The sequence below is a fragment of the Hibiscus syriacus genome, unplaced genomic scaffold (genome assembly GCF_006381635.1).
Source record: "Hibiscus syriacus cultivar Baekdansim isolate YM2019G1 unplaced genomic scaffold, ASM638163v2 tig00110338_pilon, whole genome shotgun sequence".
In the NCBI taxonomy this organism is placed as follows: Eukaryota; Viridiplantae; Streptophyta; class Magnoliopsida; order Malvales; family Malvaceae; genus Hibiscus; species Hibiscus syriacus.
The window spans coordinates 1,834,163-1,856,353 of NW_024062691.1; the positions used below are offsets into that span (position 1 = coordinate 1,834,163).

Sequence of the window (22,191 nt, forward strand, 5' to 3'; positions counted from 1 at the left end):
AAAGTAGAAATAGTAAAGAGTCACTATGGATTTTGTTATAGGATTCAATTTAAGTGATAGTGACCGGTTAATTAAATCGACACATTTCATTTTGATGCGAATAGACCATGCATTGGATAAATATACAGAGTTTTATAACTTGAGAAATAGTTCGAATACATGGATTGCAGTATCCATTATATCGGACAGGGATTCAAAGTTCATTTTAAAGATTTTGGAAATTATTGCATAAAGTTTTGGGTATTTGATTGAATTTTGGTACGACTTTCATTCACAAAGGATGGTAAGTCAGAAAGTACTATTCAGATATTAGAAGATATGTTGAGTGCATGTATGATTGATTTCAAGGAATCATAGTAAAAGAAAAGTATTGGATTTTAGTAGAATTTTCCTACTATAACAGTTATCAATTGAGCATCAATATGGCTCAGTATGAAATTTTATATGGGAGAAAATGTTGAATCTCATTAAATTGATTCGAGTTAAAAGATCGAAATCTAGTTGACCAGAGTTATTGAAAGAGGTTGAGGATAAAGTAAAGATAATCTCAAGATGACATTTTATCAGCAAAAGTTTTATGCAGACTTGAAGCAAAAAGAGATTGAATTTCATTAAGGTGATAAAGTTTTTCTTAAATTATTGCCTTAGAAAAAAAATGTGTTTTGAGTGCAAAGGAAATTTTAAGTCTACTATTCATTGGACTTTATGAGATATTAAAAAAAGTTAGACTGATGGTTTATCAGTTAACATTAACTCTGGGAGTAATTGAGATCCAGAGTTGAACAAAGTACATAATATTTTTCATGTGTCGATGCTTAGAAAGTATCGATAAGATATTTCATATGTCATTTCATCGGAGGAAATTGAAATCTGACTAGATTTGATTTATGAAGAAGAATCAATTTGGATCTTAGCTTGAGAAATCAAAGAACTGTGTAACAAGACGATTCCTCTAGTTAAGTGATTTAGCAAAATCATAATTTTGAGGACATTACTTGAGAAAGAGAGGATGATATGAAGAAATAATATATGCACGTTTTCATATCAGGTTAAAGAATTGGATTGAACAGATTCAAAATCTAATGATTTCCACGATCTTTACAAAATTCACAAGAAATTTACAGTTAAGGCGTGAGTATGTCTTACTAGTTCGTACAACCCTAAATTAGGGTTACGAAATTTACAATTGAAAAATCAATCCTTATAAAAGGGGAGTTAGTGTTTTAATAGAGATTTTAAAATTCGAGAACGAATTTTATTTAAGGATGGGAGAATTGTAATACCCCAAAAATTTAGAAAATGATCAAAATGTAAATTTTGAAAGTTTGATGGTCAAAGTAGAAAATTAGGAAAAGCTTAAGGAATTAAGTGGTGATTTTTCTCAAAAAGAATTTTATATCATAAATGGATTTATTTAATGACCAAATTATAAATTTGGTAAAGTTTTGTGATGAAAGTATAAACTTTGGAAAGTTCAGGGACCAAAATGTAATTTTGGAAAAATTAAAAATGGGTTACGAAAATAAGAAATAAAAATTTATTTTCACAGTTTTAAAATGTTGGAAAATAATATTTAATGGTTTAATTTCATGTGTATTTTGAATTGTTTGATTAAAGTGACTGAATTACAATTTTTGGAAATTACAAGGGCAAAACAGTAAAGTGGAAAACTAATTTGTTCATCTTTGACTATTAAAAGATGACAAGGTTGATATTTAATTGATTTTGAAGATGATAAGGATATATATCTTGGTTTTATGGTAATTATGAAGCTATATTAAGGGTATATTGGTATTTTCACAAGTTAATGATTTAAATATTATATTAAAAGATGATAAGCATGATGAATCTAAAATATCATGCTAAATGTTCATCTTCTCCAGCATCTTCACGTGAGAAAGCTTGAAGGTAAGAAAATATTTTATTTTCCATTTTGAGCTAATTCCTTTGGAATTGGAGTTAGGTCGTGAGATAGGAAAGTGATCTAAGCGAAAAATGCTATTATTTGGTACTAATATTGCTTTCTAATCTATTTGGATTTCAAAGATCCCAAATCTAAGGGTTTGTGTTCATATAAAGAATCATGAAATTGATGATTAATTTTGATGATTTAGAGGTTGTAGATTCATATTCAAGTATGTATGATGATTAGAACATGTTTAATCTTTTTAGAACTTGTTCTTTAAATTTCGGCCATGAATGGTTTGAGTGAGAAAAATTATGAAAAAATTATATATGGGTTGGAAATGATGAAGGAAGTATTCTACAAGCCTTAGAAAAATTATGGACAATTTCGTAAGTTTTAAAAAGTTGGGGATCAATTCGTAAATTCTAGAAATTTGATGGGTTGTTATATAAGTGTTGTATAGTTGATGTACTACACTGGAAATTATTGTTTGGGATTTTAAATGAGTGTTATATGTGAAAAATGATTATTTTGGATGTTTGAAAAGATTGATGATTTAAGTACAACACTTGCATAGTTGGGGTACTTAAATGTAATTATGCCTTTGTAAAGCATTTGTATGATAGTAATTACAATGCTGGAATTTTGGTATTAAGAATTTAAGTGATAAAATGGTAAAGGGCCATTTTGTGTAAATTGGAAATGTTGGTTCCAATGTTAAAAGGAATTATTAAGTGTTTAATATTTGGTAGTAATGTAGTTATTATGGGATATGTTTATGTTAGTACAATACTAACACATGTATCGTTATGAATTGGTGATATATACAGATTGTGATTGATTTGTAATCAAAACAAATCAAATATAAAAGGGCTTTTGGTGGACAATAGTGAGGCTCATATATTTTTGAAAGACATAAAGTGTCAAAGTGAGTGCAATACATGCATAAAATTATACATGGATGTTTTATACATCATCAGGAAGACTTGCAATAAGTCGACCTTGTTTATATCAGCGTGATATACTTCATTTAACATATATTAGATATATTCTAAATATGTCAAAGGTTGAAAAATATAATGCATTGATTATGGAAATTATTATATTTTACCATGAATGTTTTTCGGGTATAAACTGCCCAATGTTAAATATTGATAATATACTTTTCCATGGATGAATCGAATAAAATAGACTATATGCCCAAGTAAGTCATTGAGGGACAAGGTATAGTTGGCATGCCATAGAGTATAGCAGCTACAGGTTTATAATAGCATTATAGTGTGAAAGGGCACTAAGTGCGGTAAGGTGGATACGACCTAATGTATCATGTCCAGATTAGCACTATAGCGTAAGCTTAGTGTAGGTGGTGGGCACGACCTTATGTATCATATCCGGATTAGCACTATGGCGTAAGCTTAGTGCAGGTTTAGCACTACGGTGCATGTATTTTACTCGAATACCCAGGGTCCTCGGGGTTTTATATTGGGCTATTGTCTATGAGTTATGGTTTATTGGTTAATAAATGGTAAGTATGCAAATAAGCTTACGAGCTTATGAATAATGGCAAGTATATTGATAAAATAAGCTTAAGAGCTTATGGAATTTAAATGGTAAGTATATTGATAAAATAAGTTTATGAGCTTAGGGAATTTAAATGGTAAGTATGTTGATAAAATAAGCTTACGAGCTTATGGAATTTAAATGGTAAGTATTTTGGTAAAATAAGCTTACGAGCTTATGAGATAAATGATAAAAGATTTTATATTATATTGATCATGGTAAAATATTGGATATGCAAATAAAATGATTTTACGGCATTTTGAATTTGAAATTGAAAATCATGCATGAATTGTATTACATTGTTTATTGTTTTAAATTGCCCCACTAAGTATATACTTAGCGTGTGATGATTTTCACGCGTAGGTTAAAAGCCAATAATAGAATAAAGAGTTCGGAGCGTCATCAAGCATTGAGAGGTATATTTCAATATCAGTAAGACATCCTATGATGGAATTTGATTTAAATAGTGGTATGTAATTTTATAAATGTTTTAATTTGTTTTGTTAAACAAATTTGTAAACAAAATGGAATTTTATTGAATTTATATGTATTTTCGGAAGTTACTGTAGCATGAACAGTAGCATGAACAGTAACCACAGTTTTAAGCAAAAAAATTTCCAGAATGATTTTGGGGTACCGATTCCCCTACTGTTCATCGACACTGTTAACTGTTCACGGGTACTGTTTACTATTCATAAAAAAATCTTTCGAATTAAATTGGTTACAATGAAACATAATTTATATGATATGATATTTTTATAATATCAATTATCATTCTAAGAAAATAAATTTTAAATCACTTGTAAAAGTGGAAATGGTTTTTTAAATACGGATAACATCTATAATCTGTATAGGTATAATTATACGGGTTATGGGTGTTACACAAGCACTATGTCCTAATGGGTTAGTCATTATCACATCGTTATTTATTTCTTCTAATTGGAATTTCAATTTTCTCACCAATTTACTACTAATATATGAATAAGTAGATCTCGGATCAATCAAAACTAAAACAAACTTATCAAGTAACTGAAAAGTACCTGCAATGATCTCCGGATCATCGCGTCTTCATTAGTCTTTATATTATAGACTCGAGCTGTTGAACGTATCTCAGGTTGAGTGGACGACTTAGACTGATTCATTCCTCGACCTCTTCCTCTACCTCTCTAAGATACTATAGCAGATCTCTCAGACTGTACATCCTCTTTAGTCATCAGTTGAAATCCCCGGATAAAATGTCTGGTGTCCCCACATCTAAAGCAGGCTCCGAAGACCACTCGACATACTCTTGTATGATTCTTTCCATAATACTGACACTGTTTTGATTGAACTTGATTTGATCTTCCAACTCCAAACCCCACTGATTGAGTATTTCTAGCTCTCATTGGAATTGATCCTCTGGCAGAGGATGCAGCTGACTCAGATCTAGTCTGAGATCGAAAACCGGAATCTCTACCTTTCTTTGATGGTGCTGAGCTCGATAAAGCACCAGCTCTCTTGGTCATTTGAAATTTTTGTTTTCCAAACCTCTTATTCTGAACTCTCTCTAAAGCTTTAGCACAATTAACCACTTCTTGGAACGAGGATAGATTCAAAACTATTAACGACTCTTTCAGTCGGGAGCGTAAGTCCTCAACAAACCAATATATGCATCATTCTCAATCGGAACTAGTTCAGCCAGAAATCTACTCAGCTTATTAAATTCGCACTCATACTCATACACGGTGCGATTTTCTTGTTTCAGACTCATAAATCCTTGCTTCATTTGATTAATAAATTGATCGTTGATGTACTTATTCTTGAACTCTTCTAGAAATAACGACCATGTCACTTGATCACTTGTCATTCTCATGGTAACATTAGTCCACCATATTCGAGCTTGTCCTCGTAACAACGAGACTGCTCCATCTAACTTCTCTACATCAGAGCAATTGAGACTCTCTAACATGATCTTTATGTCATTAATCCAAAGGTTCGCGGCAATAGGACCTTCCTCAGCTTCACCCTTAAACTTGGGTGCTCCTAACTCTTTCAACGCTTTTGCTATATTCATTCTAAGAGTTGAGGGAGCAGGCGGTTGGAAACGCATCAGAATAGTATCCAACGTCCTGAAAAACACCCCCTGATCTTGTACAGACACTCCTTGAGATGCATGTTCTTCACCTTTCCTGGCCAGGGCAGGTGAATTGCTACTACCTTCATGTCTTTTATCTCCCGGTTCACTTCGGGAGCCCTTGTGGTCAGGCATCTAATAAGATATAATCATTTAACTCTATTAGCAAGACAACATACTCATTACTTATCAGATCATAAATTTTTCACTTTTTTGTTGGCATGTATATTTTTTTAAACACAGTTGACTTCGGTTTAAGCCTAGAATCGGCTAAACCATAGCTCTGCTACCATTAAATGTAACATCCCCAACCCATATCTGACCCAGATACAAGTCCGAAGTGTCACATTGACTTTTCCAAAGCATTAACTTTTAAAAATTAGTTAGAATTTAAAAATTTTGTTTATATCAAAATGGTAGAACCCTTAAATAAAAATAATTACATAAATTCAAACTCAAGTTGATAATAAAACTTAATATTTCACATAAATATAATCAAGTAGGCTTACAAAGCTCGATCAGAGCATATGCGATTTAAACCTTTAATTACATGCCAACAACATTTAATACAACAAAATGAAACAATGTTTAAATCAATTCTGATCTGATCTTTAGTAGAGGTATGCTGACTTGACTTGCCTACCTTTATTATTGCTTCTTCTTTGAACCTACGTGTGAAAACACTCACACGCTAAGTCTTTGACTTAGTGAGATAATAAAGTGTGTAATAAAACATTAAAACATTTAATCTTATACTTAACTTTATAAAAATCATATAATAAAGAAACCATAATGCATCATACAAAACATAAACATATAACATCATGCACTGTTCATTCATGTTATTTCTTTTAATAGCCCATGCACATTACTGAGAACTATAGGTATGTGATTGTAATGAGGTTGTGCACTGGGTTACAGTCGAAACTGCCACATAGAATTGCATCAAAGTGCCACGTAGAATATGCACCGAAGTGCCACGTAGAAATTGTCCTAAAAGACCACATAGTATTGTCCCGAAGGACCGCGTAGAAATTGTCCCGAAGGACCACGTAGAATTGTCCCGAAAGACCGCGTAGAACCCTCGACTCTTAGCATGCCAATTATACCTTTAATTCTCATATCACATACTTTTGGGCTTTACCATTTACACATTTCATATAGCTTATATCACATAGTCATATAATCACATAGATCAATGTCACATAGTATGAACTCACATAGTGCATGTACGTGTAGGTAACAAAATCAAAATTATACTTGTATTCATGTAAACATGTAATCATATCATTTCATAAACTTTCAAACATTGTTTTCATTAAAACATTAGAAATAGACTCATCGCAATTCAAAGCAAAACACTTGTCACTCTTATAACTTCGAATCGTCTGATACTTTCTTTCGTTCAGTATCTACAAAATAATACTATCTAAATGAATACCGGAGTTTGTATAACCATTAATCAATCATCAATAACTTAAGCTAAACGAAACACTTAATTTACAATTTTGAACTGAATAGTAATGGTACTCTAAGCCCAGTACTGATACTTCCTCACTATGGTATCGATACTGAGCCACTCGACATTCTGGAATTCGTCTATAAAAATGGTACCGATACTTGTCCATTAGTATCGATACCCTTGGTATTAATACTACTCTTTCGGTATGGATACTATTCTACTGATTCATACTATTTCACCATATGGTATTGATACTGTTCTTCCAGTATTGATACTCCAACACAGATTTCACTTATTTTGCTTTGAAGTCATCCAGTAGTGATACCCTTGCCCAAAAATTACTCATTTCAACTCGAAAATTTACCTAAACTTACCTAAACTTAATACTTTAACTCCTTTTAAGCTATTAAACTCAACTACACTTATCAAAACCAACTTATATCACTTTAGCACCTCTAAACATGCAAAATCTCACTAAAACCATTGAAACTAAAAATCATACCAATTCATCAACAAGTCCTAAATTGTTTTCCAACATCTTAAATATCTTATTTTAACTTATGACAAGTCAAATATAACTTCCAAATCCAATTTCTAACACTTTCTCATTAATTCACTCAAAAACCTTTTTTTACTAAATCTCCCATAACTTATCCATCTTTTAGTTATTATATCTCCTTAAGCTTTCTCAAGCTTTCTTAATACCTTAATAATCAAAACCAATAAAAAATTACAGAAATAATCAACTGAAAGATTTTTTACCTTAACCCAGAGACTCGCGGTGGAGAGGAGAAAGAAAAGATAAAGAAAGAATTCTAGATTTCTCTGTAACTCTTCCTTTTCTTTTTCCACGTGTATATAATACACCCTAAGAAATTTTAATTCATTTATTTGCTAAAAAGACCTTTATACCCTTCTATCTTTCAATCTTTGCTAATCAATCATACACTAAAAAATTCCAAATAAATCCCTTAACTTTTCAATTTATCAATATTGATCACAAAGTTTTAAAATCTTACACTTTAGTCATTGGCCCGGTTTTTGGGATGTTACAAACCTACCTTTTCCAATATTGCTATATGAGAATTACGTATTAAGAATCTCATGTTTGAAATGGTGAAAAATATCAATGAGATCTTCCACGCATGAAACAAGCAGTTTCTATCAAAGTTGTTTTCTTTTGTGAATTTCAATCTATCTTTGGCTTTATTTGCTTCTATAGGAGCAACTCAATGAACGTGAACAGACCATTTGTCAATTGGAAAAGAAGATGGAAGAGAAAGATAGAGAACTACATGCCATCAAAATGGAAAAAGAAGAGGTCTTCTCTGTTTTGCCATTCTGCTCTTGGATTTACTTTTAATTTTTCTTTTAAAATAAAATGTTCTTTTTCTAGTAAGTCATTGTAAGTTAAGGCTTCCTGGATTATCTTGGCAGGTATCGGAAAAGGAAGACCTCCTCGGAGAGCAAAACAGGGAACTGGCAACTTTTAGGTGTGTTTATTTTGTTTTACTCTTAAGACCTTTCTATTTGCAGTAACCAGAATTTAGGCTTAAGCGTTTTAAAAGCCTCGAACTTTTTCTAAAAAACCAATTAAATCCCTACTTTTTTGCACCCAATTAAGCCGTCAAATTGCAAATTGCTTCATGTGGCCTCCTCTTTGATCATCTATTTTCGTCATTGACCATTGCTCTGTTGACTTGGCCGTTAAGTTTGCTAACTTGTTAGACCATGTGAAATGATGATGTGGGAGAGGGACTTGGTTTCTTTTTCTTAAAGTTTGAGAGCTTATATAATCCCTAGAAAAAGTAATAAATCATATAAAATATCAAATTTATTGAAAATTAAAAATTATTAAAAATTGAAATATTTAAAAGTTCAAAATAATTAAAAATTATAAAAAATTAAAAGCTCAAAATATTCAAAAAGTATTTAGAACATTAAAAAATAAGAAAAAAATTCAAGATTTATTTAAAAAAAAATCATTTTTAAATATTTGAATTGTTAATTGTCTTTTTTATTATTTTCAAATGGGTTTTATATTTTTAGCATCAAAATGCTCTCGAACTTTTCAAAAAAATCAATTCAACCCCTCTTCCATGTCATCATTCACAAGTTGATTGTCATGCCAGTAAGTTTAATGACTACATTAGCACAATTAACGATCAACAATAGAAACTGTTGGTCATGGGGCTCCATGATGCAATTTGTCTGTTTGATCACTCATTTGATTGCAAAAAAAAAAGGGCCTTAATGGAGTTTTTCAAAAAAGTTCAATAACTTTTTAAGCCCTTAAACATTTTATTTATATTTCTAGTTACTGCGAGATCAAGACACTAAAAGGTTTCTAAACCTGTTATATAGTTGAGTTAATATCTTAGCTTTTAAAATTCATCACTGAATGGCATTTCTTTTTCTGGTGACTGTTTGTAATGCAGAAATCTTGCAGCTGAGGTTTGAACCTTCAGAAGTTTACATGGGATTCCGTTTCTTTTTCTTTTTCTTTTTGCAGAAAAGAACATGATCATTCAGAAGCTGAGAAAGCCCAACATATAAAACAGATACATGATCTCCTAGAGGGTATTAAAGAGAAAAAGAGGCAGATTATCGAATTGCAAGAACGGGTCCATACATTTTATTTTATTTTATGCACTTTGAAATTTAAAATAATTAGGGAGGTTAAGGTGTGAATTCCCTGCATGCATGGTGTACATATTCCGATTATTGGAAGTTAGAATAACTTATTTTCAGGTTTATTTAATTAACAAAACATATTTTTAATGTTCGCAATGGAAATCACACAACAATTTCAATCAAGTAAAATTCAGTTGCTACGTGTTGGAAGTCTAGCTTCTTTTCCTAATAAAAGTCTTGTTCTTCAGTATAGGGCGGCTCAGGAAGCCATTCTTCATAAGGATAAACAAGTGAGAGAGGCCCGAACTTGGCTTTCAAGTGTCTAGGAAATGAATGCTTTGCAGTCAAGTACAAACCAAACCTTACAGGCTGAATTAAGAGAACGCACAGAGCAATATAACCAGCTCTGGAATGGCTGTCAAAGACAGGTTGATGAGCTTTAAATTTCTTATTTATTTTTTTCTCTCGAATAATTAATTAAATTTGACATGTTTTCCCGTGACAGACATTGTTGCTGATTTTAGTTTGCAGAGATGGAGAGACTTCATTTACATAAAGAGTATCAACTCCAAGTTGAGCTGGCCGATGTAAGAGAGAGGAATGGCTCTTATACTGATGAATCACATATATCACAAACAAACACAAAGGACTTACGTCAGTATGGTCAAAATAATGGAAGCCAAGTGGATTCTAATGGAAGTGGTGCAACAAATGAGAGTACTGGGGTAATTTCAAATGGGGCTTCAGACAATGTTCAACCGTTTGCTGGCAATGCATCAAATCTGGTAAGATTGTTTCTGTTTTGAAGTGCCATTGTTGATATTTGCGTAATCTGATATTTAATATAATCATCTGTAAAGTGATTATATGTGACCAGTTTTGTTCATATTGTAATGCGTTTCATTAGCAGAATATGATACAACTTATATTTAGTTTTATTGAAGATTGTATCTCTGCACCCCCTCCATGGTCTCCTCATTTCTGCACTTCATCTAATGTCTAGTTTAAGACGGTGCTTGTAAACTAAGTTTAGAGGTTTTTAGTTATAAACCTTATGATATATTATTCATTAATGATCAATTTATGATTTCTTTTTGTTCTTTTATGTACTTTTTTCTATTACTTACTCTTTTTGTTCCCCTTAAATTACTCTATTCACTAATCACTACCAGAGTCAAAATGACCATGTTCATAGTGTTTCGGTTGCTTCACATGGGCTGCCTACTTACATCGCACCTGACCAAGGTACTGCCCTTTATTCATTTGTCATGCATCAGCAAGGGTTTCCTCATTCTGTGGCATCTCATGTTACACCCAACTCAATGCCAGCAATGTCATCCATCCAACAGTGGCAAAATCAACAAGCATGGTCAAAGAAACAGATTATCAGTTTTATCCCAAGGTATTATGTGCTATACTTAATGGTTTTTCATCATGTTATTCAGACTTCATCTGGGGGTTTCCAGCAATCGGGACAGAATCAACTTCCACCATCCCAAACTGATCAAAGCCTCAGGGGGTCAGATGTAAGTCATGAATGTGAAATGTCTGTTGATGGACCAGCCATTTGTCCAGACCATCTGGATCATATAAGCCGAGGGCCTGTCGCAACCGTCTTTCAGTTGGGCCCCGGAATTAGGCTTTGACTTAGAAAAATGTGGATTGGAGTCGCCACCGATTATTTATTTAAAAATAAATGGGTTGATCGGATACCCTATTTCTTACCTGATCTGCGTCTTACCAGAAATATGTCGGGCTCGGGAGTCGGTTACGGTCAAGGAAGGATTAGCACCCTTGAACCGCCCTTTTGGTACTACGTAATTTCCAGTTGTCTTAATTAAGAAAAATAACAAGTTAAATTAAAAGGTAAAGTTTCGATCCTAATTACTTACCCTTGATTAATTTGAAAATATCATTTAAAAAAATTGAGAAATGTGTTAGATAAACAAGGTAAAAAAAACAAATAAGATACAAGGAAAAAATAAAATAAATAAAATAAATAAAATAAATAAGTAAGATAAAAAAATAGTAAAGTAATAATTATATATAGTAATATTTGAAAAAAGGAAAAAATATATATATATATATATATATATATATATATACCCAAATACTTAAAAATAGAAAAGCTACCCTCCCAATTCACCGAAAGTGGGGGGCTTTAGTAAGAAATAAGACAAAAAAATGGACCCTCTAGGTTAGTAGTATATAATATAATGTTTATAATAATAATGATAAGACACAAGGTTTTTTTAAAAATAATAATAATATAATAACAATGAATAAAAAAACGAAAATAATAAAAAATAATATAAAGTTATAAAGTTATAAGATATATTACATAAATAAAGAAATAATCAAATAAAAATAATTAAGAATATATATATTTAATAATAGGTATATAAATAAACTATTAAAAGTATAAAAATATATACGATTAGATAAAGATAATTACAATATATATATAGTAATATTAGACTTATAAGTAAAATATTAAAGAAATATATATATATAATGATAAAATAGTAAAAAAATAAATGAAAATAATTTAATATATATATATATACATATAATAATAATAACATAAATAATAAAAATAAATGAATAAAATATCCATATAATAAATAAAGGGACTAATATAGATTTTTAAAAAGCTCTTCCCCTCATTTAACCGAAAATCAAACCGGTTTTTAAAAATAAGCCTCGGGGTAGATCTAGGTTCGAAACTTCGAAACCCCACCCATTTTGGTCATCGACGCAACCCACGTTTTGGGTTATTCGAACCAAATCTCAAAAAAAATAATGTGCACATGCAAAAGAAAGAAAAAAGAAAATGCTACCTTTTATTTCCTTTTCGAATCCTTTACAATAGTTTTGTCTTTGTATCTTCCCGTGCTTTCCTCTATGTTTTGTGTGTAAATCGTGTGTTACAATGGTGAGTTACAATGGCTATTTATAGTGCTTGTGGATCCTATCTTTAGGAATTTAAATCTTAGTAGAACTCTATCCTATTTTTAGGAGTTTGAATCCTAGCAAAATTTTATCCTATTTTTAGGAGTTTGAATCCTAGTAGGACAAAAATGTGTGTTGACAGCTGCCCCTCTTTGCCCATAGTCGTATAACGGGGATAGGGCAAAGATTAAAAGACACACTTTTCGTTCAGTGGAGTTGAAAATTAACTTTGATGTTTCAATAACTCCCTGTCGAATTGAGTTACGGATGACTCCTCCATCGTGAAGTCGAGTTCATATTGAAATGATATGAAATTGAAGCCGTAGTTCGGAATTTGAATCAGCACATGGCTTCCCGTTACCCTTCGGTCTTCTTCTCGGTTTAAAGACCTTGGATCGGAATCGAACTCAGAAATCTTCATTGACAGATAGATTTTTCTTGACTTAAGCTATGTTGTTTGAAAATGGTTGCTTGTCACTAAGGCACGGCTAACTCAGGTCATCTTCTCGACTTGAAAACCTCGACTGCAACCGGAAAGTAGTGCGATTGATGTGTCATCGAGCTGAATGGAGTCAAACTCGACAATTTTTATGGCAGATAATCCTTCTTTGAGTTGGATATCCTTCGTCGTGAAGTTGAAATCCAAGTAAATATTATTGTTCCGAGTCCAATATCCTCCGTCGTGAAGTTGAAATTGGCTCTGGAACCGGGAAATTGTTTGTTGACAACCAGCCGTCCCTTCGTTGTGAAGTTGAACTTGTGTTGTCTCGAGTCCAATATCCTTCGCTGTGAAGTTGAAATTGACTCTGAATGAAATTTTGTTGACAAGCAGCGGTCCCTTTGTCGTAGAGTTGAACTTGCATTGTCTGGAGTCCAATATCCTTCGTTGTGAAGTTGAAATTTGCTCTGAGATTGGGAAGTTGTTGTTGACAAGCAGCGGTCCCTTCGTCGTGAAGTTGAACTTGCGTTGTCTGGAGTCCAATATCCTTCATTGTGAAGTTGAAATTGGCTCTGAGATTGGGAAGTTGTTGTTGACAAGCAGCGGTCCCTTCGTCGTGAAGTTGAACTTGCGTTGTTTGAAGTCCAATATCATTCGTTGTGAAGTTGAAATTGGCTCTGAAATTGAGAAGTTGTTTGTTGACAACCAGTCGTCCCTTCGTTGTGAAGTTGAACTTGTGTTGTCTCGAGTGTCACGATATCCTCCGTCGTGGAGTTGAAATCGCGGATGTTTGGCTTCGAGCTAGACATCCTTCGTCGTGAAGTTAAAATCTATTCTCGAGCAAATTGTGTCGTTTCAAGAGAAACTGTCTCAAGGGAGACAAAATTTGTTTGAAGGAAAACATATTCAAAGATTTCGTTAAATTGTTTTCAAAGTTTATGTTTGGAGAGAAACTGTCTCAAGGGAGACAAAATTCGTTTTAAGGGAAACTATCTCAAGTGAGATAAAATTCATTTCAAGGGAAATGTTTTCAATGTTTATGTTTCAAGAGAGATTGTCTCAAGGGAGACAAAATTTTCTGTTTCGAGGGAAACTATCTCAAGCAAGATAAAATCTTCTTAAAAAAAACAGCCTTGAGTGAAATGAAATGCCTTCTTTCGAGTGAAAACGGTCTCAAGCGAGACAAATCTTGTTTTAAGAAAAACAATCTTGAGTGAAATAAATCTTTTTTCGAGAAAAACAGTCTCAAGTGAGACAAAGTATGTTTTAAGAAAACAAATTTGAGTGAGATAATCATCTGCATTAAATGAGACTGTCTTAAGTGAGACAAAGTTTATATTGGATGAATGTCGATCTTTCAATCTGTCGAGTTGGCTTTTAATCTCATCTTCTCTTGAAAGATCTGTAAAATGTATATGGATGTAACTATCTTGATGATGTATGCTTGATGTATGCCCAAATGAAATTTATTTGCTGTTGAATTTGCCCTCAAGGGAGGAAAAATCAAGGTTTTTATTGCTCATGATGATGAATTCAAAGATGAAAATTTCATGCGTCATGTATGTACGTGTTGATGTATATGTTGAGATGTGAGGGGAATGGCTGCGTGTGCAGTCTTCATTCTGACTTAATTTGTCTTCATTTCCACCAGGGTGTACTCTTGCAGTCCTCAAGACAATTTTTCCTTCCCTTATCAAATTTTGCCCCAAATATGGTTTCCTTTGCCTCTGTTTCGATCTTGAGCTTCGGAGCGATATTTGTTGAATTCCAAGATATGCTTCCAGAGAACTTATCTTGTTTGAAAATGCTTTTCTTCTTTCGAATTTTCAAAATTTTGAAAAATATCAAAAAGAACTTTTGAAAAAGTTACCTCTTTCTAGGTTTCACAATTGAAGTAAATCATAAAACATGAGTTCATTGGATATCAAAAGAATCAAACACTATTTTAATCTTTGATAGCTGCAAATCTTTGACAAATATCAAGATCGAAAAGTTGGTCTAGAGGTGGGTTTGTTTCATCGATTTGGTTATCGTGAAGATCATGTCATGCCCCTCTTTCTTGATTTGGTATTTTGATCAGAGGCGAACAAAATGACACAACTAGCATAATCAATGACTAGACCTTTCACAACACTTCTGTTTCAGTTCTCTAAAATCTTCCATTTGTTCAAGTTTCGTAAGCTCTTCTAACAAAAGTAGTGCAGAAATATCGGTCTAAAAAATGAAATTCTTGAGTGCTCGTGTGAATTTGACTATAACAGGTGTTTCTCAACTCCCTGAGTCTATTATTACCAAAAATTTCTTTTTAGATGAATTTGATTTATTTTGCCATTGTCTGGCTAGCCGAATCCATAAAGTCAGGGCGTTCAACCAATTGCTTTAGAGGGACAGCTTATAATCACTTTTATCAGGTTTAACTGAAGGGTTCATCTCATCACAAAGTCTTTGACCTGACAAAAGCAGTGGAGCAAACACCGAATTGCCAAGTGTCCGAGCAATGTCATGATTTGAATGTAATCTATTCATAAAGCCAGGGATTTCGAGTTTCCTCTATAACCAATTGCCTTAGTGGAATAGCTCAGCTTTAGAGGGACAAATCACTGAAGGGTTCGTCTCATCACAAAGTCTTTGGCCTGACAAAAGCAGTGGAGCAAACACCGAATTGCCAAGTGTCCGAGCAGTGTCATAGTTTGAACATAATCTATTCATAAAGGCAGGGCTTTCGAGTTTCCTCTATAACCAATTGCCTTAGTGGAATAGCTCAGCTTTAGAGGGACAAATCACTGAAGGGTTCATCTCATCACAAAGTCTTTGGCCTGACAAAAGCAGTGGAGAAAACACCGAATTGCCAAGTGTCCGAGCAGTGTCATAGTTTGAACATAATCTATTCATAAAGCCAGGGCTTTCGAGTTTCCTCTATAACCAATTGCCTTAGTGGAATAGCTCAGCTTTACGGATTTAATTTCTTAAGATTGCCAAGAAGAACCTGTTATAGTCTAGGTGTTTTTGAAAGTCAAGGGATCTCATCTTTAGAGTTCAATTTCCAAACAACTGACCTAAACTAGATTTGCTTACTCGACTATTCCATCTGTGAAGATCATTATCATCCCTGAACATCATAAACAAGGGTATAAACCAATTAGTTTTGCAATCTCATGTGCTAGTTGCCCTATTCTGTTCGCTCTTAATACGTGTCTGAATACCAAACCTTGGATGGACTCTTCATGAGAAGAGAAAACTTAGCTCGGTAAGAGAAAAATATGTAGTCTGATGTATCTTTTAAATTAGGACCAAGGGGTCTTTGTTTTGCAGGGTTCAATCTTGTCATTTGTCAAAGATTTACAACCTCAATTATTAAACAGTTTTTAATTGAGGTGATATTCAAGGAATTCAAGATTAAAATTTGCTCATCTCCTAAGAAGGAAGCATTTTATTTAAAATGTTTAAACGTCAAGTGACTTAAAAAAATGTTCACGCATAAGAAGTACGAAAGAAAAACAAGTTCAAACAAGATGATATACTTGATAATGCAACTAAATTCCTAATGGATGCCCCATATGACTCTCGATCAGAATGCCCCATTACATATTGAAAGTGAATGCCCCTGAATCGATCAGATCTTGGACCTTACGTTTCAATGCCCCACAATTCTCAGTGGTGTGCCCTGAGCTCCCAATATGATAGCTGCATACGGCGTTAATATCATGACCTTCAGGATATGGGGCCTCTCTAGGTTTGGATTGAACTAGAGTCACAAGATTTTTCTCAACTAGCGTTGGGAGTAACTCCTCATATGTCATTGGGATTGGACTGATGCAAATCTTTTCTTTCCTTGGTCCTCTCTAAGTTTGTTTAGAAGTACTAGATGGTACAACTGCAACAGTTTTTGGACTTGAGACCGTAACACCTTTGTTGGCGTTGTAGGTACTGACATTGTTGATATATCCCTCAATTTTTCCTTGTTTTATAGCTAGCTCGATCATCTCACCAGCCATAACTAGATCTGAGAAAGTTCCCGATGTAATTGCCACCAGGTGCCCGAAGTAAGGTGCCTTCAGGGTCTGTAAAAATAGCTTTTTAGTTTTATTTTCATCCAAGGGTGGATTAACTTGGACAGACAAATCCCTCCAACGCTGTGCGTATTGTCGGAAACTTTCATTGTGCTTTTTCTCCAGGCTTTGTAGCATAACTCGGTCTGGTCTCATATCGTTGATATGCTTGTATTGTTCCAAGAAAGACTTGGCTAAGTCTTTCCATGTCTTGATATGAGTTCGGCTGAGCTGGTTGTACCACCGGATAGCTGAACCGGACATGTTCTCCTGGAAGCAGTGGGTCAGGAGTTGGTCATTCCCTACATATCCTGTCATCTTCCGATAGAACATAGTGATATGGGCTGAAGGGCAGCTGTTCCCATCGAACTTCTCAAACTCAGGAACTTTAAACTTTGGTGGAAGCACCAAATCTGGAACCAGGCTCAGCTCCATTGCATCCACTCCATAATAATCATGGTCCCCTTGGACCATCTTCATTTAATCTTCTAACATCTTGATCTTCTTTTACATCTTCTTTTCCTTATCATCCTCGTCAAAATCCGGGACATGATAGTCTTCCGAATGAGTGTTGGTCGCGGAAGCTTGTATATTAGCACCAGATATAGCTTTCCCCTTGATAGCATATGAGTCCTCTTGTAATCCGGGTAAGATCTCAGGTGAGACAACCCCTTGTGGGGTAAGTGGTATAGTTACCCCTTCCGGTGAACCTACCCCAAGCTCACTGGTCTGTTGTAGGCCAACTAACTTGGCAACGATCTGATCAACCAAAGATTCTTGGTTCTTCATGATTGTATTCAAAGTACTCAGACTAATCTGGTTTATCTTATCTTCAAGTTCTTTCTACAATTCTGCCATGTTCTCATCGATTTGAGCCATTCTGGCCTCCATTTGTTTTTTTCTTTTTCAAGCGGGTGTTATGTGGATGAGGTGTGTCCAACGCTTGAGGTGGTGTATCCAGTATTTATTCCTTTTTTGAGACATTCTTCCGTTAGTTGATGTGAATGCAAAGAAAATAACGAAATGCAGAATATGTCTAAATGCATGATACATGAAATATCCGAGGCATTGATCTAAAAAATGTGTCTGTTATTATGAATAATCCTCATTGGGGACAAAAGTGTTTTATCTATTAAGAGACAAAAATATTCTGACAGCTTTTGACATGTTGACTAGTCTTCTGTATTCGTATGTCACTGGTTGAATAACATGTCGAACCACTCCGACTTCTCTAGATGGGTCGTGCCAATGTTGAGTTACTTTTTGCACTGGCCCAAGAAGTCTTGAATGACTGCATCTCTAGCATCTATCTTTTGTTGAGCCTGTCCCCAACGAATGCGTCATTGGAGCCCTCGATTGATAGGAAATATGTAAAGTCATTAGTTTGTTCCTTGAATTCGTCAGCAATGATCTCCAATTCCAGCTATCGTTTTGTAATTGTTATCTCTGAAGGGACTCCTAAGATTAGTAACCTTCATCTTGCCCCTACAACCTCTGACAGTCAGTTTTTCCAAGATAGTCTTTCATTGTGCTTGATGCAGACCCGATTCATTCTGAGTCCTTTATAACGCAGCAAAGTGATATATTCCTCAATTGTGGGCACCACGCCTTCAGGATTGAATATGACACATAGCCGCCTTGTAGACTGTCCTCTGTATTTTTATCTCTTGTATTACAACCCCTTTATCCATTAATTCAGATTATTTATGTTTAACAAACACATTTTTGGTGGATCAACACCTCTTTTAAATGATGCAGGTGATTAAAACAAAATAAAAGAGAACAAAAACAAAAAGAGTTAGTGAGGTAAATCAAAATAATAATAAAAATGAAAAATCCTACCCCACATGATATCTACCCCTCATGCTTATTATTCCTACCCGGACATGATCTCTATCCCGTAAGTTGGTTTTGAACAAGTCCTAACCGCATAAATTTCTAGTTCACATGCTTTGAACAGAAACTAAAGCAGGAAATAATTCCGGCATCCTAGGGTTTGAAATGAGGTCTTGGGGTGGGCCCTAACTCCTTGTAGTCTCCGGGTTTAGGTTCTAAAAAAAAGGTACCCGAGTTCTCCTTGCTGGTGCCCCATTGGGCTTACCAGACCCTTAGTACTAAACCCATCACAGACTTGTGTGGACTAAGTTAAACTCGAGAGGACACATTCCCTTATGCCCATACGGAGAATAAATTCACACGAAGGCATAAGGTATATGAATCCCGAAGGTTACTTGCTAGGCCCATACGATGAATAAATTCACACGAAGTCGTCGCTTTCACCCCCACTTAAAACGGGTTCGGAGCTCGGGTATAGAGCCTTTAGATGAAAAAAAGAAAACTTTGAAGGCTGAAATCATGAAAAAACGATTAGTCCAACTATTTACTCGAAAATAATCAAAAGTAAGTAAAAAGGATCGAAATATTACCTTAAAATTTAAACTTACCCTTTTCGTTAAAAAGACAATTGGAAATTACCTTAGCCTGACTCACTTACCTTCCCCAGTGGAGTCGCCAAGCTATCGCAACCATCTTTCAGTTGGGCCCCGGAATTGGGCTTCGACTTAGAAAAATGTGGATTGGAGTCATCACCGATCATTTATTTAAAAATAAATGGGTTGATCGGATACCCTATTTCTTACCTGATCTGCGTCTTACCAGAAATATGTCAGGCTCGGGAGTCGGTTACGGTCAAGGAAGGATTAGCACCCTTGAACCGCCCTTTCGGTACTACGTAATTTCCAGTTGTCTTAATTAAGAAAAATAACAAGTTAAATTAAAAGGTAAAGTTTCGATCCTAATTACTTACCCTTGATTGATTTGAAAATATCCTTTAAAAAATTGAGAAATGTGTTAGATAAACAAGGTAAAAAAAACAAATAAGATACAAGGAAAAAATAAAATAAATAAAATAAATAAGTAAGATAAGAAAAAAAATAGTAAAGTAATAATTATATATAGTAATATTTGAAAAAAGGAAAAACAAATATATATATATATAAAAGTATTAATAAAATAAATAAGCTATATATATACACCAAATACTTAAAAATAGAAAAGCTACCCTCCCAATTCACCGAAAGTGAGGGGGCTTTAGTAAAAAATAAGACAAAAAATGGGCCCTCTAGGTTAGTAGTATATAATATAATGTTTAATAATAATAATGATAAAGACACAAGGTTTTTTTTTAAAAAAATATATAATAATAATGAATAAAAAATGAAAATAATAAAAATAATAAATATATAAAGTTATAAGATATATTACATAAATAAAGAAATAATCAAATAAAATAATTAAGAATATATATATTTAATAATAGGTATATAATAAACTATTAAAAGTATAAAAATATATACGATTAGATAAATATAATTACAATATATATATAGTAATATTAGACTTATAAGTAAATATTAAAGAAATATATATATAATAATAATAACATAAATAATAAAAATAAATGAATAAAATATCCATATAATAAATAAAGGGACTAATATAGATTTTTAAAAAGCTCTTCCCCTCCTTTAATCGAAAATCAAACCGGTTTTTAAAAATAAGCCTTGGGGTAGATCTAGGTTCGAAACTTCGAAACCCCACCCATTTTGGTCATCGGCGCAACCCACGTTTTGGGTTATTCGAACCAAATCTCTAGAAAAATAACGTGCACATGCAAAAGAAAGAAAAAAGGAAATGCTACCTTTTTATTTCCTTTTCGAATCCTTTACAATAGTTTTGCCTTTGTATCTTCCCGTGCTTTCCTCTATGTTTTGTGTGTAAATCGTGTGTTACAATGGTGAGTTACAATGGCTATTTATAGTGCTTGTGGATCCTATCTTTAGGAATTTAAATCTTAGTAGAACTCTATCTTATTTTTAGGAGTTTGAATCCTAGCAAAATTTTATCTTATTTTTAGGAGTTTGAATCCTAGTAGGACGAAAATGTGTGTTGACAATGTGTAAGTCTTTGATTCAGTTAATGCAAGTTACATTGTGAAACCGATCTGAGCAAAGCTTGCAACAGGGTTTTTCCCAATTTCACGATGCATTGAAATTGAGCAATCTTGAACAGAGTTGTGAATCCAAGGTTTGTCTATTTGGCCAGTCTTCAAGTTGTTGGAAATCTTGGATGTAATATCTACTGAACTTTGAACTGGACAGGAACAGAATATGCTGAACTTGAAAAATCATGTGCTGGAGGACCAAGATCTAACATTAGAAATAAGTATTGCTGGCAGCCTGTCTCCTACCAATACTTCAGTGCAATCTGTTAATTCCAATGAAACAACAATCATCAATGGTACTGGTGCTGTTTTGCCCAAAAAGTCAGTCACAACTGGACGGAATAATACATTGATGTCCGGTAAGATTTCAGAGACTGCTTTGCTTGATGAAAAAGCATTGTTGCCCTGCATTGTTCGCACAATTCCAAATGGAGGCAGAATCAGGATCAATTCAACGGTTAGTACTTTTGTGGTTTGCTAATGATTTTACTTAGGTCAACTTACTATAGCATTTAAGTTGTGCACAAATGGTTTTGACTTATATATTTGAATTGCAGCTACCAAATAGGTTGGGGAAAATGCTTGCACCTTTACATTGGCATGATTACAAGAAAAAGTATGGAAAGCTGGATGATTTTGTAGGCAAGCACTTTGAGGTTTGTTTAATGTAGCTTTTCACATATTTGTATGCTTATAAAATTGTAACATCTTTCTGATTTCAGTTATTTGTGATCGATGGAGATTATATTCAGCTTCGAGAGGGAGCACAAGAGATTATAGCAGCCACAACTGCTGTTGCAAAAGTCGTTGCAGCTACTGCAGCCACGTCTCCTCAATCGACCTTTTTTCCTTCTGTTGCCTCCGATTGTGTAGCCTAACCGACTAAAGAAAGTTCTCTCATAAATTGCTTCTGACCATGTGACAAATGGGAATGATATTTTCAAAAAGCATGAAACAATCTCTAAAAATGCAGTTGATGATCATTCAGAGCTGTTAGGAATGAAAAATCAGCATCCAAAATGGCATTTCTTTTGTGTGGCTGTGATAACTCTATAAAAAGGTCACATTTTGGG

General features: G+C 33.7%; 1 pseudogene; it reads left to right on the top strand.

Moving 5' to 3' along the window:
• The window catches only part of LOC120120430, a 54,816-nt pseudogene extending 32,820 nt beyond the window's left edge, over positions 1 to 21,996 (top strand).
• The last annotated feature ends 195 nt before the right edge of the window (positions 21,997 to 22,191 follow it).